This window comes from Magnolia sinica, chromosome 19 (genome assembly GCF_029962835.1).
Source record: "Magnolia sinica isolate HGM2019 chromosome 19, MsV1, whole genome shotgun sequence".
Lineage (NCBI taxonomy): Eukaryota > Viridiplantae > Streptophyta > Magnoliopsida > Magnoliales > Magnoliaceae > Magnolia > Magnolia sinica.
The window spans coordinates 55,238,199-55,247,428 of record NC_080591.1 but is presented as its reverse complement, the minus strand read 5'-3'; the positions used below and the strand labels follow the sequence as shown (position 1 = coordinate 55,247,428).

General features: G+C 34.3%; 1 long non-coding RNA gene across 2 annotated transcripts; it reads right to left on the bottom strand.

Moving 5' to 3' along the window:
- Window positions 1-267: 267 nt before the first annotated feature.
- Window positions 268-3,110, bottom strand: LOC131234885 (uncharacterized). 2 transcript variants are annotated; one of them, XR_009165828.1, is made up of 5 exons: window positions 2,705-3,110; window positions 2,493-2,620; window positions 724-801; window positions 442-581; window positions 268-362 (listed from the first exon to the last, which is right to left on the bottom strand). It is a non-coding gene; the product is annotated as an uncharacterized LOC131234885 (long non-coding RNA). The 2 variants fall into 2 exon arrangements; XR_009165827.1 differs by having other exon boundaries at window positions 442-801.
- Window positions 3,111-9,230: the final 6,120 nt, after the last annotated feature.

The following is a 9,230-nucleotide window of genomic DNA, read 5'->3' as shown; positions in this document are numbered from 1 at the left end:
AATTCTATTTAGTGACAAAAAGCAACAAGTCGTCACTAATGAGTTAATTATTTGCCATGACCTAACAACTTGTCACCATTACATATCACAAAATGGCATCATTTTTTTTTGCTTGTTTGAACTAACTTAATCAAACAAAATAACCTATATTAATCAATATTCATCACCATCTATTAAAATATAAAAATAATTTAATTTAATTAAAATTAAATTTATAATTATTCAAAACATTTTAAAAAAAAAAAAAAAAACACACATGTTCAAATTGTCCAATAAAAAATGAATAATAAAAAAAAAAAAGAAATGTGCATCATCGATAATGTGGTGAGGCCTGGGAAGATAGCACCAATCTATAGAAAAATCTTCAAATTTATTAAAATAAAATATTATTAATGACTATTTTATACTACTTGTATAATTTAAATATGACATTCAACTTACCACTGAGGATGTGATTGGGGCTACTATGACATGAGGGTATGTAATATTTCCTCCAACTGAGCTTGTCGTGTCTTCATATCATTTATCATCTCTCACAGCTCAGGTTGATAGACAGCTCATATTTTAATCCATTTATAAACCTATATATAATCATTCATTCAATCAATCAAATATAATCATTCGTTTTAATCCATTGGCACAATACCAATAAAAAAAAGTTATCCATTCATAAAAACACAATACTAATAAAAAAGTTATCTACAGTTGCATTCTCTAGAGTACCATAGCTAGCCCACCAGCCTTCATTTTCAAACTGATCAATGGAAAGCTACCTGGCCATACCACCCAAAGCTCCCCCCTCTACAACAACAACTTGCAGATAATTTATAAGTAAATTAAGTGATTTCAAAGTCAACACATAGGAATAGAAGCAACTTCATGTTAATAAGTAAAAGAAATGAAGATGATGAAGACATGCTGCATTGGAAGAAATAGATGAAAGTTGAATGCAAGTGAATCTTTGCAACAAAATGGTCGCCATTAAACATATGGATAGACAATTGATTGCAAGTTAATCTTTATCATTGAGCGGCAAGACCAATGGTCTAGACAGTGGGATCGATCATAACTTCCAGTTTAGGTTCATTGCCGAAGCCGAAGCTACTGAATCCAATGAAAGCAACCATACCAATATCATGAGTACTGCAGAGAAGTTTCAAAGCATTGTATCTTTGGACCCACCTTCAACCCCTCATTGTGAAAATGGTAGAGTTCTTGAAACATTTCTAGCTATAGGCAAACAAGGCTTTTGCAAGCATATGTATTTTTTTCGTCTGTGTTATTTAGAACTTGTAGAACTCTTTGTAGTTTGGTTTTCTGATCTCACTTATAGTTTTGTTTTTAAACTTAAGAAACCTTAAACCCTTCTTCTAAAAGAAAGTATTTCCCAATCATTTCTGGTAAAAGCATTTCATAGAGTTAGCTAATTATTGATTTTATAGTTACATCATATATAAGATGTTAATTACTGTAACTGAGCCTAATGAAGATTCCCCACAAGTCTTCTAGTAGACCTAATTTGGCTTGATCGGATTTCTTGAGTTTTTGGAACTATGCTATAAATGGATTTTATTTTTTATTTTTGGAACCATTAGTCATGCGTTATAAAGCACAAAGCTACCCACAATAGTGATGTTCACTAACTAATAAATGTACATAAAAACAAAGCCTCAACGAGAAATTTTTTTTTTTTAAAAAAAATACAGAAATTTCTTTTTCATACTTTAGGACAGGCTTAATGACATCAGTGATGGTGCCTTACAATCAATAACTCCAATACAGCCACAACAACAACTTCATGGAATTAACAAGGGAGAAATATGTTCCTATGGTCGTGATAACATTTTCAATGCCATAATATGCAAGAGGGAAAGTGTAGGATCACCTGGTTGATCATGTTCCATTGCCCCACATGAGGATGCAAGTTGGACTGATGTACAACAAGTACATATGGACGAACTGATGTTATAAATGAAAAAGAAATCATCAATGATTGCCTCAACATGATGTCTTGCCAAAAGTGTTGCAATCCAATGCAAGACCTCAATTTTAGTAGCATCCCATTCATTAGATAGTTGTATAAAAGGAAGGAAAAAAAAAAGGCCAAATGCAAATTCATATATATTCGTTTTCTTCTTCTTCTTCTTCTTCTTGTTCTTTTTTTTTTTTTTTGCCTAAATCTCAATCTAACTTATTTTCTTGTTTAGCCCCTGCACATCTGCATGCATACACATATATGCCTTATATTGCATTGATAGGTGATCATGATCTCAGGCAGTTGAAAAAAATGATTTGCAGTTTAAGTGACAATCAAGAGACATTTATTTGAATAGCTAGCAATGTTTTCTGCACTCAACTAGAATTTTCATGGTAAATGATGATTCAAAGGGAGATCTATGTGAATCAGATTCTTAATCCTAATCTTAGTTGAGTTTGTCTCACCATGTCCCTCCCATAATATAAACAAAGCAGACATTGACTCATCATCTCACCTTTGTCCATAAGGTCTTTTCCTCCTAAGCAACCTTTCATCCAAAGAAATACCAGAATCAATCCAATAACAACACAACAACCAACTACGATGCGACGATTGCTCCAGCAAATAGCCCATTGTCACCACCTACATCAGGTGCAAAGTCCACAAGGAGAAAGGATCAGATCTTTATGTCCAAGGATGTAGAACGATATAGGAAAGGAAATTCACTTTTTACAATGAGATGTATACGTCGAATCTAAAACTCAATGTGTTAGATCTTTGAAAGTTTTCGTTTACTCTCTATTGCCTTAATTGAAGCATACCTGTAAAAAAAAAAAGGAAAAAAAAAAAAGAAAAAAGATTTCACCACTTACCACCACTTATCAAACTAAAAACATCGAAACCAGAAGGAAGAAAAAAAAAAGACAGAGAGAAAATATCCAAGAGTGTTTTTTTTTTTGAAGCAACACGATTTCATTAGAAAAGTGGTGAGATACCGCACCAAGAGTTTCAGTTCTAGTGACATGTTAGAAGTTTTTGTAAACAAACTCTTTTCCATATGAAGCATCTCTAGACTTGGTGTTATGCAAAAAGTGCATCCAGAGGATGGGAAGCACCTCTCACTTTCATCCAAATTGAACAGTTGGTAAATGGAAGGCATGGTTGAATAGGATAAACCAGTTGAAGAGGGGTACAACCAGTTTTGTGCACGTTCTGAGAGAAGGGAATACTTCGACCAATTTTATGGCTCATCTAGGAAGTGCCTCTCAGTCTCCTGTTGTTTTCGTAAATCAATCTGAGCTTCCTCGTTAGGTTCGTGGTTTCATTTTTCTTGACAAAGTAGGTTTGGGATCGATTAAAATGTGATGATCTTAGGTGTTGATTTTCTATAATTATTTTGCCGTTTTCATTGGTGGGGCTCCTGTTTTATCTAAGGGAGTTCCCTTTTGTAAAGGTCATTTTTTTGGAATGAACAAACGCATATTCATACTAAAAAAACCAAAAAAAAAAAAAGAACAGTTGGTAAAATAAAAAATAAAAAAATCATGACAACAAAACAAGATGTAAAATATGAACCACCACAAGATGTAAAATATGAACCACCACAAACTTCATCAATTTTTATCAGAAACAGTAATATAAAATGGCAGCTGAATATAAACATGCATTCTAAATTAATGAGAACAGCCACAACTGCTTCCCTATATGCCAACCTCAGCTTTAACTCCTCCAGAATTTCAGTACTATCTTCTTAACCGGTTCCAAACGTACTCTTTTGCTACAAGTGGGTAGATTGATAACATGTTATAGGTGTGAACCACACATGAGAACCTCCACCAAGATCTAATGCAGAAGACATAATGATGTTGAATCTAACACTACCAACTCCCAGGATAGGATGCCTGTAATATGGTCAGCCTTCCATCACTGGATGGTAAACCAACCCTTATAATCTTGTCAAAACGACCATTTTAACTAGAATTTAGATTATATTTACTCTAGAACTTAAAGGACAGTTCTTAATGCATACCTGTGATGTTGAAACTTTGAACCCATCCATCTCAGTTAGTATTTGAAGTAGACCTTGCTCCCTTTCAGTGCCACCCTACAATCCATATGTGATCAAACCCATTATTTACCAATAGTGCCTGATAATGATAGCTAAAATACAGAGATAAGCAACTTTACATTTGGAATTTCCTCAAAATCATGAAATTTTGAAACAAAAGTGGCACCCTAAATAAAGGCTTTCAACTATTGGAAACCACCATTGGTTGCATAAAGTGACATGAGGCACATAAAGTAGATAACAACAATGAAGACTCCATGATAGCAAAACTCAATTTTAAGAGCAACTAATATGGATACATGCAAGCAAGAACATGATCCATCATCTTTCTGTTTTAAACTGATTTGTTTGGCTTCTAAACTCATATGCATGTTTGGATGCACATGTGAATTGTATTGTGAACATTGAGTTTAATCAGGAAGAAATGACAAAGCCTAATGTTGTTTTTGAGTACTCATACCGAGCAAGTAGCCTCAAATAAAACATTTCTTCCAGGTCCAAATCCAACTTTAAGAGTAAAACAATTGCAATCAGGAGCCAAGTCCCTTAATGCAAATGCAAAATTGGAATTTGGCTCTTTCTGCTTTACTAATCATCGCAATCCAAAGCACTATCATTTGCAGGTGCTTGATTGGATGTCTAGGATCATCTGTTAGGTAAATTCCTTGGTCACAAACAAGTTCGCAGCAGGTGGCCCCCTCATAGAACAGGCACTATGCAAGTATGCATCAATGATGGGGCCTACTATCCAGAGCAAAGGACCAAACACTAATATATGTGGGAATCTTCATAGTTCATACTAGATGATTCCCCAGAACATAACTGATAAATTAAGGCCATGATTGGGCACATAGTTAAATTGAATTGCTAAAATTTAGCTTAAACAAGAAGGAACGTAACCATGAATGATGTTTCTTAGTATTCACAGTAAGGAACTAGCTCTCAAATTGAAATATTTTTCTTTTTTAAAAAAACAAAGAGAAAACAGAAATTTGATTATACTTATGTCCTAAATTATTACAATGTAGAGAACATAAGAGCTCTAGACCATGCAGTTGCAGGGTTATGGTTTACTGAACCAGACTCCTGGCTGATACCCCTCAATGGATGGACCATGTCCTAAAGATCTCCTTCATATCCTAACCTTTCAATTTTTATCTTAAAAATCGATGGTTGAGCATGGAGGAGAAAAAACTACTGTTAGATATTTCAACCATGAAAAAGCTAGAGGATTGGGGGGCTAGGATCTTCGAATCTGTATCGTCCATTCATCAAGGGCCCACTCAACAAATGGTCTGGATCACTTACCCATTGCTCTGTTGTTCTTATGTATGTCTTCATGTCCTAAAAACACATGCACATTGCTCACTTGAGATATGTCTAAAACAAAAGGCTATTTGAGATGCGTCTAAAACAAAAGGCTATACATCATTTTTTTTTTGTTTCTACATGTATGATACACACTCGTTCTATTTATGATCTGATACTCCTTTTAAAGAATTAGTTATTACATGTATTAGTATTTCATAACATGTAATAACTAGCCATATCCCGACTGACCTTCAATTCAATCCGGTTCCATGGCTCAGCCGTAGACAGTCTCTATTTCGACACTTAGACCAGGGATGGAGTGCCCATGTGGTGTGGGTGGGTGTGTAAGTGTGTGGGGGTGTAGGTGTGTGTAAAAAAAGAAAAGAAAAATAAATAAAATACCTTTAAGAAATGAAGTAATATCCCTGGAAGTCATAACAGTCAATAGACCAAAATGGTCATAACAGTCATAACAGTCAATAGACCAAAATAAAATAAAAAAAGGGATATCTCCAGTGATTTGGTTGTAAGAAATATCCCTGGAAGTCATAACAGTCAATAGACCATAAATAATTGAAGAAAGCACAAGAACAACACCGACACCAAAATGGTTTCGTAGCTCGTTATGAGTGATGGCACACACTCAATGTACATGTGTGGCCCACCAAGTGTACAGGACTGAACATTACTTAAGCAGTTCGTTATGACTAAGAAATTATTTATTCCCACTCAGGCCCTTTAAAAAGATATTTTATTGCCCAAGTTTTCTCTTATTTTATTGAAAACCAATTTGTCCCACATGGATGATGGATTCCTGCCTATTCAATCACATGTAACAACGTGGATAAGATAACATCCCGGTAATTACACATCGTATCATTGTGTTTAGAACATACCATATCAGAGTGTAAGGCGATGACAAGTCAAGAAGGTATAGCCATCTATAACAAAGATAATTTCCATTAGAAAAGTTGTGAAACAGTTTCTCCTAAAAACAAGAAATGGAGAAAAGGAAAAACACAAGAAATGGAGAAAACATGTCTGGTAGTCTATTCAACTAGAAGAGAAGGCAGAAATAACAATTGCTTGAGAAATTAGAGCAGCTAATTCTTAGATTAAAACATGCTTAGGATCCCACTTCCGCCAACTCACCCCTCATATGACAGGAGGTCCAAGAGGAATGACATCAAACTAGCTATACACCCACCCCTTTAAAACCAATTTTATGAGCACCCCCATTTGTCATGCCATCTCACATGTCCTGCAGTTCATCATTTCTTTGATAAGTATTACCTGTTAGTTTGATAATCTGAAAGCTATGGATCAAATTCAAGAAAAAGGCATTTATAATCCTATTCACTTCAAGAAAATTCCAATGGTACAAGTACAATAAACTTGGAAAGAAAAAGAACTACAGCCAAAGGTTTAGAGTGTTACCTTAGCAGTATTGAAAGCAACATTCTTACAATCTGGTAATATACTGACTGACCATGGTGGTAAAGAATAAACTCGACCAAGGAATTTCACACTAGCTGAATTATATATGTTCATCAATATTTGCAAGAAATGCAGAGCAAATATCATCTGCTGATAGGGTTGAGCTCAAGTCTTCAGCGTGAGTAGAACGACAGTAAACGTGTGCCTAAAAAATGCCATTCCAAGTTTCAACATGTGTTTAATACAAATCACTAAAGATTAAAAGTGGAGCAGTAAAAGTAAGGAAATAACATCCTGACAATAATTTATCTACATGAAAGTAATTCTAAAAAAATTCAGCATTTAGCATTGGAATTTTTTCTTGGAAACATTCTACAAATTATTTTTGATATTATATTCCTTGCGAATATAACAATTTAAGAAAATTTTTGAAGGGGTAGAAATGGAACAAATTTTGATTTCAAGAAGCTGAAAAATAAAAAAAATAAAAATAAAAAATCATTGATGCAATCAGAGACACTCTCTCAAAGCTTTCGACAATATCAAAATCATTAGAAATCATATCAAACAAATGTATATGGACAAATGCACACAAAGCATATGACATCCAGAGTTTTGAACCATTTTCAAAACCTCGAAATGGTGAAGAGAAATGCTCATCTACATCATATTATAACAGAAGAAAAAGTCAGAGCAATTCAAATCAAGCAATTCTCCATACAAGCACACAATTCAGTTCCCGCCACCACACAACACGCATTCATAGCAATGTTAGGGCTGACATTCTGGAGAATAGACTAGGTTTCCATTTTGTACAACCTAGAACACACAATCTTCCTAATATCCAAGCTCCATTCCAAATAAAATCTTTGAAACAATTAGTGTAATGACAAAAAGAATAAACAAAATTTATAATTGAAGCAAAAGGAATAAGCACTACCAAAGGATAAAGCAAAGGTTAGTGCATTATCAAATTGATTCCACATATCTAGCCAACAAAAATTCATGCACATTACAGAAAAAAGGATCCACACAATTCAGGAGCTTTATACCATCTTGTTGCAACATAATCCTATAAGCAATGGAAATGGAAAACCTTAAATATGCATGATACTAAGAAGATCCTCTATGGTTAGAGAGAAATAGCAAAGCTGAAATTAAATAATAAGAATCTCATTATTTCCTTCCCAATTCAGTCGTTAGATGCATGCATGATTGCATCAAACACATAGCATACAATTACAAAATGCAGAGTAGAGATGAAAAGAGACTCTTCTTATCAATTGCCCCACCAGAATAATGGAGTACCCTTGTTGTGCAAGCCATTGGAAATCTCATTTATTCAAGTTCACCAATCTTATCAAGTTCTTGAACAACCATCTCTAAAATTAAAAAGTAGAGATGTCAAAGCATTAGAGATCTATCTCTAATTCATTTAAATTCAGAAACTTCGAACAAAGCACTAAGGCTGCATTTGGAGACGGCAATGAGGTGGAATCTGATGTAGGACGGCCTAATCTAACCTTAAATGAGCATGGTATATGAAAGGGGCAAATTCATGCAATCTTAACAAACAAACAAAATATCAGCCTACCTTATACATCATAAACACAAGAAAGAAATAAGGTTAATTTAGCATTGATTAGGATCATCCATTACAAACACGAAGTATTGAATCTTAAAATCTGAATTTAGTTAGATTCGGCGAAAGATAGAACTTTCGTCTTACAATAGGTCCGTCTAACGATCCAAGTGGATTTTCTAATCCAGAAAAATAGAAATTTCTTGGATTGAGAAATGTAAAAAATTCAGAAAAAAAAAATGGTGATTCTTCAAATTTAGATTTGGGTGATGGGTTTTATGGGGGGATGAAAATCTTTTAAGATCTAATGATCTAGATAAAAAGAAATAAGATTTTGCTTCTAGATCTAAAGATTCTAGGAGAAAAGGAAGAGACCGGGGTTAAAGAAAAGAGTACCTTGAGAAAAGAGAGAAGGAGAAAGAAGTAGAGGATGAGAAATCGTTTACCTGGGCCTCACGCCTTCTTCCAATCATTAGAAGTCAAAGACGAGATCATCAGAAGCAAAAAAACTTTTTTTTTTTTATAAACATAGCATAACATGCTATGGGTTTAGGGCAACCCTTATAAATTCGTAATTATATGAAATTACCAAAATACCCCTACTAAAAAAAGTTTAAAAAAAAGAAATTCGCACAAAATTGTGCACAAACTGTCTCAAAACTTAAATAAGTTAAATGTTCATAAACTAAATGCAAATTGAAAATGCCTGATAGGCCCCGATGATAGCGTCGTGAAGGTGGTGTAATGAAGGTGGGTCGTGACGATCCAACGGTCTGATCACACCATCCTCGCGATCCAACGGTCCAAGTGTCTCCTATAAGCAACTTACACATGTCACGAACACATGTGTAAGG